The following is a 15,760-nucleotide window of genomic DNA, read 5'->3' as shown; positions in this document are numbered from 1 at the left end:
TTTACTAAGAGAGGGAGAGAAAATAAGTTTAAAAAAAAGCATTTGTATAAACCATTATAATCAAATAATAAAAGTACTTTTATGTCACATAAAATAACTTTATTTAGTTACCATCTTTATTTTTAAATTTTTTAATGATTATTTTATTTTTGAGAGAGAGAGAGACAGAGCATGAGCAGGGGAGAGGGGACAGAGAGGGAGACACAGAACCCGAAGCAGGCTCCAGGCTCTGAGCTGTCAGCACAGAGCGCGACGCGATGCTCGAGCTAACAACCAGTGAGCTCATGACCTGAGCTGAAATAGGATGCTTAACCAACTGAGCCACCCAGGTGCCCCTTAATTATATTTTAAAAGAACAACTGCAACTACTGATGACATAAACTGACTCATCTGCCCTTCTAAAATATCAATTAATCAAAATTTCTATATTATATATATATCTCTGCATATATATACATATATATATCTGTATATATATGTATATAATCTATATATATCTATCTGTGTGTGTATATACATATATCTGCAAATATATTTATACTACTTATAAATATATTTATACCACATAAAGCATTTTGAGGTATCTTCCCAATTTTTGTGACAAATTTTTTTTGAGGTTTATTTATGTTAGAGAAAGAGAGAGAGAGAGAGAGAGAGAGAGAGAGAGAGAGAGAGAAGGCAAGCAGGGAGGGGCACAGAGAGAAGGAGACAGAATCTGAAGCAGGCTCCAGGCTCTGAGCTGTCAGCACAGAGCCCCATGCAGGGCTCAAACTCACGGACCGCGAGATCATGACCTGAGCCCAAGTCAGACGCTCAACTGACTGAGCCATTCAGGTGCCCCTGTGTGACAGATTTTAAATGGATATTTTATAAAATACTATTTTGCATTAAACCCAATATTGCAGAAAGTTTTACCTACAGTATTGCCAGGTTGATTTAATTTTCCTCAAACATCATTATCATGTCCTCTTTCTGCCCTTCCTTCAGTGGCTTCCTGAGAGATGCAGATTGAACAGAAAACAGCGAAGTCTTTCAAGGCTTCACATGTTTTCTTGTTTGGTTTCTTCTTCTTCCCCTTCCTTGTCCTCCTCTTCATCTCACCCTCTTACCTCAGTCTCTCCAGTTAGTCATTAATTCCTTGCTATGTGGTAAGCACAATTCTAAGTGCTGGTATCACTACAGGAATAGGATAGTCAGGACGTCTGTTCTCAGGGAGTCCCTCTAATGAGGAAGAACGTTTAACAGAACAAGCAATACTAGGCTTTAGCCAGGGAAGCCCAACTATAGGAGTTAAGAGCAAAATTTCTGGAGCTGAGTTTCAATACTGGCTTTAGAACCAATAAGTGCCTGACTTTTTGATGAGTTACTTACTCTTCCTCAGGCTATAAATTTTTCACCTATAGACAAGGGATGCTGTTGTTGCTGCTGATAATAACAATAATAATTATTATTATTGCTATTATTATATGATGATGAATGATTAGTAACTGCTTTATACTTTCACCAAGAATACTAAATGAGGTAATACTTTTATTGTTAGGGACTGGATTTAATAACATGTGTATGCTTAAGGAGTTGAGTTGTATTTGAGAACTACCAACCATCTTCCTATGACTTATAAATGTTATGGTTTTAATAACCAAAAATATTCTCCTGGAATCAAACTTACTTGAAATAGGTAACCAGGATACCCGAAAATGGCCAACAGAATGATGTTCTTCCCAGTGTCCCTCTAAATTAAGGGCGTTGAGTGTGATATTATTATCAGTAAATACATAACCTAATGTACTTGTGCAATCTACTGAAACCAGGGAGAAAGCAATGCCCAGGCTTGCAGCCTACTGCTCCTTCAGAGCCAGGTGGCATTCACACAGCACATGCTTCCCAAATCCTGATTGGCTGCCTGTCTTATCTGCTTCTTTTCAACCTGACAGGGGTCGATAAAGCACTGCAGAGAACAAAGAGGATGTGCAGAATAAAAATGGTGATGAAAAAATTGAGAATCTTGAATTACATTTGGTTTGGTGAATAAAGGACAGTCCATTCATTCTAGGATATGCATTTATTTGAAGCTCTAATTATTATTATTGAAAGACATGCAAGAGGGAGCATATGAAGCAAGGCCTGCAACTAGGCTCATTGTGAGATCATCAATGACCCAGGGAGCAAGAATAGGAGAAATAAAAGATAGCTTGTGAAATGAGTCACTGCGAGATCTTATGTTGGGTATTTTCACACAAATTTTTGTCCAGATCCTTTCTGCTCATTAGTGAAATTACAGTGAAAGATAAATGAAGGGTGTCCACACAAAAAGCTTCAAGATCACCACGGTCATTACTTAAAAAAAATGATTTGCATTTCATTGCAGGGATATAATAATTCCATTAACACAAAAAGAAAAAAAGAATGTAGGGCATAGAGGAAATGACTCGGCTTGTGGAACAGTGCCATGTAATAGGAATCATCCTGGACCAGGAATTAGAGATCCTGGTAGGAGTTTCCATACATGTCTACCTGGCAGTACAACCCCAGGCCACTTAAGAAATAAAATAAAACCTCTAAAATGGGGAATGCCCTCATCTGCTCAGTGCAGGCAGCCTTTAAAACCTATTTCAGGGGCACCTGGGTAGCTCAGTCAGTTGAGCTTCCGACCTCGGCTCAGGTCATGATCTCACGGTCTGTAAGTTCGAGCCCCGTGTCAGGCTCTTTGCTGACAGCTCGGAGCCTGGAGCCTTCTTCGGATTCTGTGTCTCCCTCTCTCTCTGACCCTCCCCCATTCATGCTCTGTCTCTCTCTGTCTCAAAAATAAACATTAAAAAATTTTTTTTAAATAAAAAAAAAATAAAACCTATTTCATATTTCTCAGTGTCATGCCAATTAAAGAAGAGAGAACCAAATGCAGTTCTCCTCATCAGCTATCACTACAAGCAACCCTGAAGACATTAATAATTCATTTAACTTCTTCCGATGGAGTTTTTTTGGTTTGGATTAATACTTTTATCAAAGTATAGTTTTGTTTTTTCATCTATAGGTCTCAAACTCTTATTTGACTTACACATTCTTTAATTTTGGGTTGATAGTCACCACTTCTTCTATCCCCTTTCTCATCTTCTGTTTTCTTCTCTGGATGGATATGCTGTAAGCATACTAAACTCTAAAGCCTTTTTATTCCTAGTGTACAAAATATGGGCTGAGAATGGGCCACAGTGGTATCAACCAGAAGTTTCTTAGGAATGCAGACTCTTGGGCTCCCCCTGTACCCTGATCAATCAGAGTCTGCATTTTTACAAGATTTCTGAATGATCCATTTTCACATTAGGTATGAGCAGCACTGATCTAAGCACTGTCTGCTTTGCTTTGAATGATATTTTGTTCCATACCCCAGCTGCTGAGATAGGAAAAGAGATCCAAAATGAAGAACAGAGGTTATTAAAGTTAAAATGGGTCTCCCTGGTGGTCTACCCAGCCACCTCATCTTAAAGTGAGGGGAACAGTAATATGCCCAAGGTCATGTTCTTCCTGAGCCAGGAGCAGAATTCAATCTGCTGCCTTGAGTCATGGCACTTTCATGTTAGCAAAGATATACTTTCCTACTTAATTTTTCCATTTTCTCTCTCCAGCCAGGGAAAAGTTAATCACAGGTTCCCTGGGTCACCCTTGGTCTTTGGACTCTCAAGGCTCCTGACTGCATGTACTTATTTATGGTAGAAAACAACCATAAACCGTTCATTGGAGACCAAGGCCATCTGGGTAGCTCAAGGGGTGGCTTGGCTAATTCACCACCCTTTGCCTCTGGCTCCTCAATTACCGAGTAGGAGATGATTCATCTCTACAGAAACCTTTGACAGTCTCAGCTGAAAAGCCTCTGAGAAGTGCAAAGCATTACTGTGCCCTGCAAGTGAAAATCATGCCACTCCCCGAACTCTCTGGATTTGGAACTGAAACTAAAATTAGCAGCTGCCATTGGTCTATACAATACATTACTCCACACCTTATTGCCAGGGGTACAGCCAAAGTGGCTTCGCAAATTATTACTCAAAGGTTCTCTGTAAAAGTAACAGTATATGGTAGAGAGTACAATAGATTTGGAGTTAGAAGTTCTGGGTTTGAGCCCCAGATCCTCCACTGACCAGCTGCATGCATTTTGGCTACTATTCTAATACTCTCAGCCTCTGCATCTTCATTTTAAATAGCCTTGTTACCACTTATGTCACCAGATTTTTTTCCTTGTTCTTGTTGTCAACGCCTTTGTCTCTTCCATGTGCCTATGGTCTCAGTGTCATGATCACCTTCCTGCTTCTCTACCATTCATACATTTCCCTTCCTCTTCTAAGACCGCCAGTTTTCCATTTTGATGTCCAGGAGGCCCCAGGGAGGATGACTCTACTCTCAGCTCCTCCAGAACAGTCAATGACTAAGCTAAAACAATGAGCATATTTGGTACCTCTGCCCATAATGAGTAAGTTCTGTAGTTGGGATGTGAACTAATGAGCTAGCCCAAAAGAGACAGTCTTGGGACTATCCAAGGAATGCTACAATCAAGAGGTCTCTTTCTCTTCACTGTGCTGACACAACATGATACATAGACCTGCCATGTCCATTTGTGTCCATATACAGAAGCCAGCTTGAGGACAAAGCTGATCCACTAATTGTGGCTGAGCTAAAGCCCTAATCACAAAATAAACTTTTGGATAACATTATACCTCAGTGAAACCTTATCCCTGTACTTTTCAGTTGTATGAACGAATTCTCTACATTTTTAAAACTACTTTGAGTCTGGTTTTCTATTTTGGGAAGCCTAAGCATAGTAACAAACATTTCAGTCTCAAGAAAACCTCTAAGTAGCCATGTGTTGCATGGCTTTCCTCTACTACTCATAATTTGTCCCACTCCAAAACAATACGCATATGGTGTCTGAAAAGGGTTCTTTGAACACTGAGGTAAATAAATATATCTCTTTATTTATTTTGTAAATAATAAACTGTAAACTGCAAAATCTAAAATACTATTTTTCATAAAACTGTGAGTTTAAGGAAACTATTTGATCTGTGATACTTGCTTCAAGGTCAAGAAACTGATAAAATCCTTGGACCTTATCCCCCCAAATACTGACTATACACATGTATGCAATTTTCAAATAATTTCAAGGATGTAATAAACAAACTTCACAGGACATTTATGATCTCTCCATGACTGATCTCCTAGAACTGGTTCTTAATTTGTGGTCCATGGGCCCATGAGTCACCAAGGAGGTTAAGAACCATATACTATGTTAACCACCTGTGAGTTCTGTGAATTCCTCTACTGAATATATCCTATTAGCAAACTCCCACATCTAAGGTATAGTAGAATTGAGTCAAAGCTTCATTACAATTAATGCTTTAAGTAGAAATGTTCTGCTGAAACATTCCATGTTTTCCTCTGAGCTTCATTTACATTTCTCTTTAAATTATTTCCTAACACTAAGGATAACAGCAAAGGAAGTGACCCTGATACCAGTCAGACCACTTTTCTCTCATTGGGAATGATCTATGGATTTGGTTCCACAAAATCAATTGAATTGATAGAAAGTTCAATACTTGAATATAAAACGTAATTACATACAGCCAGGTTGGGAAGTTTTTGATAGGCATCCAAAGCACAGACTGAAATGGAAAAGACTAAGATAATTGAACTCAAGATCTCACTTACAGTGTAATTTTATATCCATTTAGAAGCAACTCCAGAGATATCAATGGCCCTGTCTTTGAATCAAGCCAGAGAAAAGGAGAGGGTGGCAGCAAGATAAAAGGAATCTGAAGGTAGGTTCAGTCTGGTGAGAGTATTTCCATCTTTTTCCCACTCAAACACAAACCTAGAATCAACAAATTCCTTGACACAAAAGAGTAACATTATATTTAAGATTCAACTTTGTAGAAAGAGCTTCCTTTAGGGAGTCAAGAAATTTTTATTTAAATTCCAATCTTTCTACTTTCTTGCCATGTGACATGGAGAATGTACCTAACTGATTTAAAACCATTGTCCATCTTTGGTGTTTGGGCAAACAAAATCCCACATGACTGGGTGAAGGGTAGGTACTAGTTATTGGAAATAACCAGCACATGATTACTTCACAGGATAGTCATGCTGGAATATGAATGTAAATGCAAGTGTTAAATGGGGAGGTCAACTTAAAAAAAAAAGTTAAAATGGGATAGATACAAATGCTATCTGATCAGCATTTAAGCTGAGCGCCCAATTTTATTATCCTGTGAGTCAGAAAGACAACCCATGAGCAACTGAGATTAAGGAGATAGTTGCTAGAATCCACCCAGGGAGCTCACTACTCTTTCATTTCAGGAAATTCCACTTCTGGAAGGAGGAGGATTCTTAGGATCTGTCTCCCGTTTCCTCTAACCATTTTCTTACTTCTCTGTAAATATTCTCAGGATGAGAAGAAAGACACACAACCCCTGATAATAGGCTCTAACACAGAGTGGTCATATTCTTGGAAATTTATTCAGCCAAGGACAAAGGGTATGCTATTTATAAAATACATACCTCCCATTTAGGTTTTTCTTTTTTGGGGAGCTGGGAGATGCATTCTGGTGAGGTTTAGAAAGAGAAAAAGCAGGGTTGGATACAAGTATCTTCTAGAAAGAGAAGGATATAATGTACAGGACTGTTCTAGGTAGACAGAACAAGAAAGAGGGAATCATGCGGATGTTAGGAAGAAGCCTGAAGTAGAGGGAAGTGAAGCATGTGCCTACCTAGAGGTATTCCCTCAGCAGAACTCAAATTTTTTTCTAGTTTGACAGTTTTTCATTTGTTTGTTTGTTTTTTAATATGAAATTTATTGTCAAATTGGTTTCCATACAACACCCAGTGCTCATCCCAACAGGTACCCTCCTCAATACCCATCACCCACCCTACCCTCCCTCCCACCCCCCAAAAACCCTCAGTTTATTTTCAGTTTTTAAGAGTCTCTTATGGTTTGGCTTTCTCCCTCTAACGTTTTTTTTTTTTTTTTTTTTTTTCTCCTTCCCCTCCCCAAGAGTCTCTTATGGTTTGGCTTCCTCCCTCTAACGTTTTTTTTTTTTTTTTCTCCTTCCTCTCCCCCCTGGTCTTCTTTTAAGTTTCTCAGAATCCACACAGGAGTGAAACATATGGTATCTGTCTTTCTCTGTATGGCTTATTTCACTTAGCATAACACTCTCCAGTTCCATCGACGTTCCTACAAAAGGCCATATTTCATTCTTTCTCATTGCCACGTAGTATTCCATTGTGTATATAAACCACAATTTCTTTATCCATTCATCAGTTGATGGACATTTAGGCTCTTTCCATAATTTGGCTATTGTTGAAAGTGCAGCTATAAACATTGGGGTACAAGTGCCCCTATGCATCAGCACTCCTGTATCCCTTGGGTCAATTCCTAGCAGTGCTATTGCTGGGTCATAGGGTAGATCTATTTTTAATTTTTTGAGGAACCTCCACACTGCTTTCCAGAGTGGTTGCACCAATTTGCATTCCCACCAACAGTGCAAGAGAGTTCCCATTTCTCCACATCCTCGCCAGCATCTATAGTCTCCTAATTTGTTCATTTTAGCCACTCTGACTGATGTGAAGGAATATCTCAGTGTGGTTTTGATTTGCATGTCCCTGATGACGAGTGACGTTGAGCATCTTTTCATGTGTCTGTTGGCCATGTGGATGTCTTCTTTGGAAAAGTATCTATTCATGTCTTCTGCCCATTTCTTCACTGCATTATTTGTTTTTTGGGTGTGGAGTTTGGTGAGTTCTTTATAGATTTTGAATACTAGCCCTTGTTCCAATATGTCATTTGCAAATATCTTTTCCCTTTCCATTGATTGCCTTTTAGTTTTGTTGACTGTTTCCTTTACAGTGCAGAAGCTTTTTACCTCCATGAGGTCCCAATAGTTCATTTTTGCTTTTAACTCCCTTGCCTTTGAGGATGTGTCGAGTAAGAAACTGCTGCGGCTGAGGTCAGAGAGGTTTTTTCCTGCTTTCTCCTCTCGGGTTTTGATGGTTTCCTGTCTCACATTCAGGTCCTTTATCCATTTTGAGTTTATTTTTGTGAATGGTATAAGAAAGTGGTCTAGTTTCATTCTTCTGCATGTTGTGGTCCAGCTCTCCTGGCACCATTTGTTAAAGAGACTGTCTTTTTTCCATTGGATATTCTTTGCTGCTTTGTCAAGGATTAGTTGGCCATACTTTTGTGGGTCTAATTCTGGGGTTTCTATTCTATTCCATTGGTCTATGTGTCTCTTTTTGTGCCAATACCATGCTGTCTTGATGAGTACAGCTTTGTAGTAGAGGCTAAAGCCTGGGACAGTGATGCCTCCTGCTTTGGTCTTCTACTTCAAAATTACTTTGACTATTTGGGGTCTTTTGTGGTTCCATACAAATTTAAGGATTGCTTGTTCTAGCTTCGAGAAGAATGTCGGTACAATTTTGATTGGGATTGCATTGAATGTTTAGATTGGTTTGGGTAGTACTGACATTTTAACAATATTTATCCTTCCAATCCATGGGCACGGAATGTTTTTCCATTTCTTTGTATCTCCTTCAATTACGTTCATAAGCTTTCTATAGTTTTCAGCATACAGATCTTGTACATCTTTGGTTAGATTTATCCCTAGGTATTTTATGCTTCTTGGTGCAATTGTGAATGGGATCAGTTTCTTTGCCTTTCTGTTGCTTCATTGTTAGTGTGTAAGAATGCAACTGATTTCTGTACATTGATTTTGTATCCTGCGACTTTGCTGAATTCATGTATCAGTTCTAGCAGACTTTTAGTGGAGTCTGTCGGGTTTTCCATGTATAATATCATGTCATCTGCAAAAAGCGAAAGCTTGACTTCATCTTTGCCAATTTTGATGCCTTTGATTTCCTTTTGCTGTCTGATTGTTGATGGTAGAACTTCCAACACTATGTTAAACAACAGCGGTAAGAGTGGACATCCCTGTCGTGTTCCTGATCTCAGGGAAAAAGCTCTCAGTTTTTCCCCATTGAGGATGATGTTAGCTGTGGGCTTTTCATAAAAGGCCTTTAGGATGTTTAAGTATGTTCCTTCTATCCCAACTTTCTCGAGGGTTTTTATTAAGGATGCTGAATTTTGTCAAATGCTTTTTCTGCATCGATTGACAGGATCATAACAGGTTCTTATCTTTTCTTTTATTAATGTGATGTATCACATTGATTGATTTGTGAATATTGAACCAGCCCTGCAGCCCAGGAATTAATCCCACTGATCATGGTGAATAGTTCTTTTTATATGCTGTTGAATTTGATTTGCTAGTATCTTATTGAGAATTTTTGCATCCATACTCATCAGGGATATTGGTGTTTGTTTTAACTTTAGTTATGCTGATTATTGCTAAGCAAAGCAAAGGCTGGCTTATTTTGTTTGTTTTTGAGCTTATTTATTTATTTTTAGAGAGAGAGAGAAAGAGAGTATAAGGAAGAGAGGGGCAGAGAGAGAAAGAGAGAGAGGGAAAGAGAAAGAATCCCAAGCAGGCTCTGCACTGTCAGCAAAGAGCCTTACAAGGGGCTCGAACTCATGAAGTGTGAGACCATGACCACAGCTGAAATTATCAGATGCTTTCATCTGACTGAGCCAGATCATCAGACCCAGTCAGATGCTTAACTGACTGAGCCACCCAGACACCCCAGTTTGTTTGTTTTAAGTTCAACTTGTCTCTTCTTGTTGTTTTTGTTTTGTTGTTGTTTTTGTCGGTGTTGTTTTGTTTAAGTGGGCTACATGCTCAGCACAGAATCCTACACAGAACTTGAACTCACAACCTGAGACCAAGACCTGGGCTGAGATGAAGAGTCAGATGCCTAACCAACTAAGCGACCCAGGTGCCCCTCCTTTTTCTTATTTTTGATTTTGGGTCACAGTTAGACAATTTTCCCCCTCCAAGATTATAGTAGAATTTACCCATTTTTCCTAATACTAGTATTATTTTATATTTCACATTTAAACCAATACTAATAATTATGTTCTTGCATGATAATGCAAATTTACTATGTACAAAGAACTGTATGTGAACAACCCATTTAGTCCTCACTACAATACCAAGGTGCAGATTATATATATGTTCATTGTAAAAATGGAAATTGAGGGTCAGAGAAGGTAAGTACCTGCTATAAGGTCAAAGAGCTATTAAGCAGCAATGTGGCAGAGCCATGTATATAGCCTACCTTTAATTCTGGAGTACTTAAATGCATTAAGATGCTGCCTTCCTAGAAAGCACACAGAAGAATAAATTTATAAGACTGAGGTGGTAATGAATGGAAATAAGTGACAGGTTGTGCCATTTTATGAAGAAAGGAGACACTGTAAGACAAATTAATTCCCAATAAATATTATATTGTTTGGTTTTGGATATTTCTGCCCACCAATGCAATAATTTAGAAAAGTAATTTTTTTCAACGAATCTAATAATCACAATCAGGATTGGTCATTTTCCACTATATTTTCCACAAATACATTTCCTCAGTACTTGCTTATAAGTACTACCTAAGTTTATTTTCAAGAGGAAAGGGAGCTTATACATCACAAAACCTTGAAACTGATTAAAGACTGTCTGAAGGCATATCTCAAAATCCTGACTTATCCACTTGCTCAGTTTTAGTTGTGATAAATCATACATTATGCAAGAGCAAAGGAATTAAGAGAAAGTTCAGCAAAAATCAGTTGAATTTCCATTAGGAGAGTGTTACAGCTGTCTCTCTCCTCCATCACACCATTAAGCATCTCATTATCACTAGCTCTCTTTGTCAGTTTTAACAATTTTCTTTTCATCTAAACACCACTTCATTCTCTGACCCAACAAATGCAATTTTGACCTCATTAACCTGGTTGGTATTAACCTTGGAATAACAACAAGTTGAAACTATCCTTCATGAGCATTGTGAACTTGACTCATTCAAGGCAGGCAGGTTAGTTTCCTTGCCTTGATCAAAGGTTGTACCTTTCAAATAGGTCAGCTAGCATGCCTTGGGGACCTAGAGTCTGGGTAAAAGTATGGCAATAAGTAAGTGGATATGAAGTCCCGTTCATTAATAGAAAATACTGTAGACATAAATGTTCTTTTTTTTGTAGTGGAAAGAACTCTGATTTAGAAAACAGAGGACCCAAATTCTAGTCCCAGCTCAGATTTAATATACAATGGACCTGGACAAATCATTTTCTAGTTTTTCATTTCTTTGGTAGTAAAATAAAGGTATTAAATTGGAGGGTCTTAAGTTCTCTCCAGTTAAAAGACTCTAGTAGATGTCTGGTGCCTTGCCCACATCCTCTTTTCAGACCAGTGTACTCATCCTCCAGATGACCTGCAGGTAATTCTGTGACCTTCTTTGGAAAATCACCCTTGGCCAAGAAAGGGAGACACTCCTTGAGAGATTATACAAGTCCCATTTCCTGATCCTCACCTATTGAGGCGGCCTGTGATGGTCGCACACAACAAGCTAGCCTCTTACCAGATGGAGGGACAACTCTGGTACAAATTACGTCCTAGTATACCACCTCACTCCCACAGTATCACACTAAACCCACACTTTGAGTCCACATAATTTTTTGGATTTACTTCTTCCCTGTCCTGCTTCCTTCACTCCTCACTTCCTGGAAAGCACTTCCTCAATAGTAATAATGCACCCAAATCTCAGCCTCTGGCTGCCTCTAGCTCTGTTCCTAAGGAACTCAAATGAGGATGCTATACCTTGCTGATGATTTGCCAGAATGAGCATTTTAGAGGAAAGACTTAACAAATTATTCCTCTCATGTATGATTTTAGAGATCAATAAGACATTTTGAGTAGTGTACTTCTAGACAGAGACTAATATTCATTAAGGTCAAGGAAAGATCTCCCAAATAAATGATATTTTACTAGCCTAGAAAAGTGAATTCTACAAGAAGGAGCATGTCAGACAGAAAGAAGAACATGTGAAAAGGATGAGAGGAATAGCAGAAGTATAATTGTTCCAGGAGTGGAGATAAGATGACAGATAAACTTGGAGAGTACAGTCATGTGGTGGGACAAAAAGGCAGGGGCATCAAGAAAATGACATCACAGCTAATATTTTCTAACACTTCACTCTCTATCAAGCCCTGTGTTCAGTATTTCCAACCTACCAATGTATTTCATGTATTCAACCACTGTAACAGGAATATATGTCAGACAGTATCAGTTGTTTTTATTTTACAAATAAGGAAACTGAGGCTCAGAAAAATTAAAGAGTCCCCAGAGGTAGGAAGTGGCAGACCCTGGAAAAAAACCTTGTCATTTCAGAGACTATCTTATAAAACTGCAAAATGTGATTGTCTCCTATAACCATTTACTACCTTTATGCTATGTTAATGAATTTGGAGGACAATGAAGAACTGGAGGATACAAAACCGCAAAAACTATGACTTTACTGAGGTGTGAAAAAATTCATCCTCTTAGCATTTTTTTTATTAGAAACTTCCATCAAAGCAAACAGAAGACAAAATGAAAGCAAAGAGATTAGGAAGCCACTGGCTATTTTAGCCTCAGAGATGATACTGTGATCTTTAGTCTGCTCAGGCTGCTATAACAAAATACCATAACTGTGTGGCTTCAACAACAGACATTTATTTTTCATGGTTCTGAAAGCTGGAAGTCCAAGATCAGTATGCCAGTTGATTAAGTTCTTGGTGAGTACCCTCCTTCTGTTTTGCAGATAACCTCCTTTCTTGGAGCTTCACAAACAGGAAAGAGAGAGAGCTAGCTCTTTGGACTCTTTTTCTAAAGTACTAATTTCATCTGAAGAGCCCAACTTCATGACCTAATCTAACCCTAATTATCTCTAAAAGGCCCCATCTCTAAATACCATCACAACTGTGGGGGCAGGTATTGCTTCAACATATGAATGGGAGTGGAGTACAAACATTCAATCCAAAAAGTCTCAACCAGGAGGCATAGTAGGGAGACTGAGAAGGGGACAGATTTGAGGGTAGTTGTAAATTTTTTACTTCTGGCAGAAGTTTAATAAAATAGTCATGTGAATTTTCTTGTTATAAGACTGTCAGATTTAGCAAATAAAAATAAGAATTCCTAGTTATATTTTCATTTCAGATAAGCAAATTATAAATTTAACTTATATCCCATGCACTATGTGGAAAGTATTTGTACTAAAAAATGATGTGTTGTTTATCTGAAATTCAAATTTAACTGAGCATACTGAATTTAATCCAGAAGTCCAATTCTTGGACCATGTCTGGTTTGGGGATTTGGGAAGCTATACCTGCACAATTATCTGAGAGTAAAATAAGCTCTCCTACTACCACACAGGAAATGTAACAGAAATTGCCTTCTCTATATTCCAAGTATTCCAATATCTGCCAGACTTTCAGAAGGAGAATGAAAACCTACCTGTAAAATAATGATGTTTTGATTTTTCCAGCCTAGTAGAATATTTAGTCCTGTTGTTCACCAAATGACATTAATGAGAAAGTAGGTCACGGGATTGTTTCCCTGAAGGTCCAGTTAGCAATGAAAAGAATCATGACATTTTACATCTGAAAGGGATCAAACCATAATTTCATACAATGACCTTCTTTTCAGATGTAGAAACGGAGACCCCAAGTAGTTAGGGGGCTTATCAAAGGTCACACAGTGAATGACACTGATTCTGCACCACCCACTGTACTTAGTCAAATAAAAGCACTTATCACTAATTCCTCAACACAACCCCTATAGGTCATGTTATTATCACAATCTTATATGTAAGAGAAGTGTCTAAGTGAAGTGAACTAATTTTGCTTGAGGAAGCAGAGTAGAAAATAGCAGAGGTATGATTTGAGATGAAACTCTCTGAATTCTGAGTCCATTCTCTCTTAATTTTTTCAAAATCTCTCTGTCTTACACATACACACACATACATGCATACACATACCATACACACAAACATATGCACACATGTGCATGCATGTACACATGCATATGCCACACACACACCCGATATCAAACTCTCCATGAACATAACATAGTTCTACTACATAATGTATCACTGAAGGGGTTAAAAGAACTATGGATTTCTTTTAAGTTGAGCATTATTTTTTTTAAGCTTTTAAATTTTAATTCCAGTATTGTTGGAGAAATGAATAAAGTACTGTGCCAAAGATGGCTGATGGGACTAAAACAAGCTCTGGTCTGTAGCTTGGAGACCCCTCCTCCGGGTTCTTCTTGCCCTGTTTCACAAACGTGAAAACCCGCCACAGATATGGAGCTGACAACTATAAATTACCCTCCCACCCTTCATTCGGGGCTCAGATCTTTGGAGAAACGGTCTCCTCTGAGCCCCCCAGTGTTAAATAAATCTCAGACTCACCAAGATCTCTGAGCACTTGATTTTTCCACCAGCATTCCAGCCTAGTTCCGTAACATATTTGGTTCCCTGACTGGGAAACCCAACTACGCTGGCCCATTGTTGCCACCAGCTTGGGAGAATTGCAAGGCAGTGACAGAACAAGGAATCGCAAGGGAGAAGGTGTGCCCTGACTGAATTTCAGCAGTCTCCCTCTCGGTTACCTTGGGCCAGCCCTGCTCCACTGTTCCTGCTGGACTCGAGAAGACTTGGCAGGTGAGGACCTGGACCTGACATCAGAACCAGTAAGGCTAGGGCACAATCTAGTCAGGCCTACTAGCAAGAGTGGAAGACGGACCTGATCACTCCCTGGAGACCTCAGAGGTCTCAGAGATAGGAATTCTGTGGGAGGGAATGTAATAACCTCTGGTGTGTATGTGAGTGTGAATGTGCCACTCGTTCTAGCTTGCCTGCCAAGTTTGGTTCTGTGGCTCCACAGGCAGGCACCCTTAAGGTCCCCAAAAGCCTACAGAGTCTGAGTGGGCCCGTCTGTGATTCCAAGGTGAATGGCACACAGTCTATGGTGGCACTGGAATAGTTTCCAATCGTAAGTCACAAAGCTGAGACTGCTACGGCTAAGCATCACCAATATTCCTTTGGGACACGGCCAGATGGGCATCTGACTGGTCTCCTCATGAGAGGGGGCATCCCTATCCTTCTGTCTGTCTTTGCAACTCTGCCTCATGGGAACATTATGGGGTCAAGACAGAGCAAAGAAGGGTTTTGGGGGAGACTATGGAATTAAGATAACCCCCAGCACATTAAAGACCCTATGTGAGTCAGAATGACCCACTTTTGGTGTAGGAGAGCTGAGGGAACCGTGGATGTCCCAATGGTCTGCTGCATCTGGCATGTTGTCTCCAGAGACCCAGGTCACCCTGATCAATTTTCATACATCGACTCCTGGCTTGAAATTGCCCAAAATCCACTGACTTGGGTGCAATTCATCCATAGCAAGCAGAGCCAGGCAAAGGTTTTAGCCACTTTATCCAGAGACTCACCCAGGGAGCCAAAGAAGCAACCCACCGCTCCCCTAGTGTTTGCAGCAGACCCGGAGGAAGATCCCTTCTTTCTACCACTTTATGACTCACGGAGCTCCCTCACCCCTGCCCCTGAGCTTGAAACTCCTCCCCTGTCTGTTTCTCCTCCACCACTACTGCCAACACCACTGCCATCTCTCCTTCCCTCTTGGACCCGGAGAACCCTCCCCCACAAGAACCAGCAGCCAGACTGCACCCTCGGCCAGACGCAGGTACTCTCTAGATGCCGGTCCACATCCGCCCATACCAAGAGGCTCTCCTCCAGGGGATCAGAGAAGGGACTGAGAAGCCCATGAATATGACCAGCAGCAAGGGGATAACCCCAA

The 15,760-nt window shown here is 39.7% G+C and overlaps 1 pseudogene; it reads right to left on the bottom strand.

Annotated features, from left to right (window-relative positions):
- Nucleotides 1–15,079, bottom strand: part of LOC122488190 — an 85,874-nt pseudogene extending 70,795 nt beyond the window's left edge.
- Between the last annotated feature and the right edge of the window lie 681 nt (nt 15,080–15,760).

Source organism: Prionailurus bengalensis, chromosome A2 (genome assembly GCF_016509475.1).
Source record: "Prionailurus bengalensis isolate Pbe53 chromosome A2, Fcat_Pben_1.1_paternal_pri, whole genome shotgun sequence".
NCBI lineage: Eukaryota > Metazoa > Chordata > Mammalia > Carnivora > Felidae > Prionailurus > Prionailurus bengalensis.
This window is presented reverse-complemented; position numbering and strand designations above follow the sequence as displayed.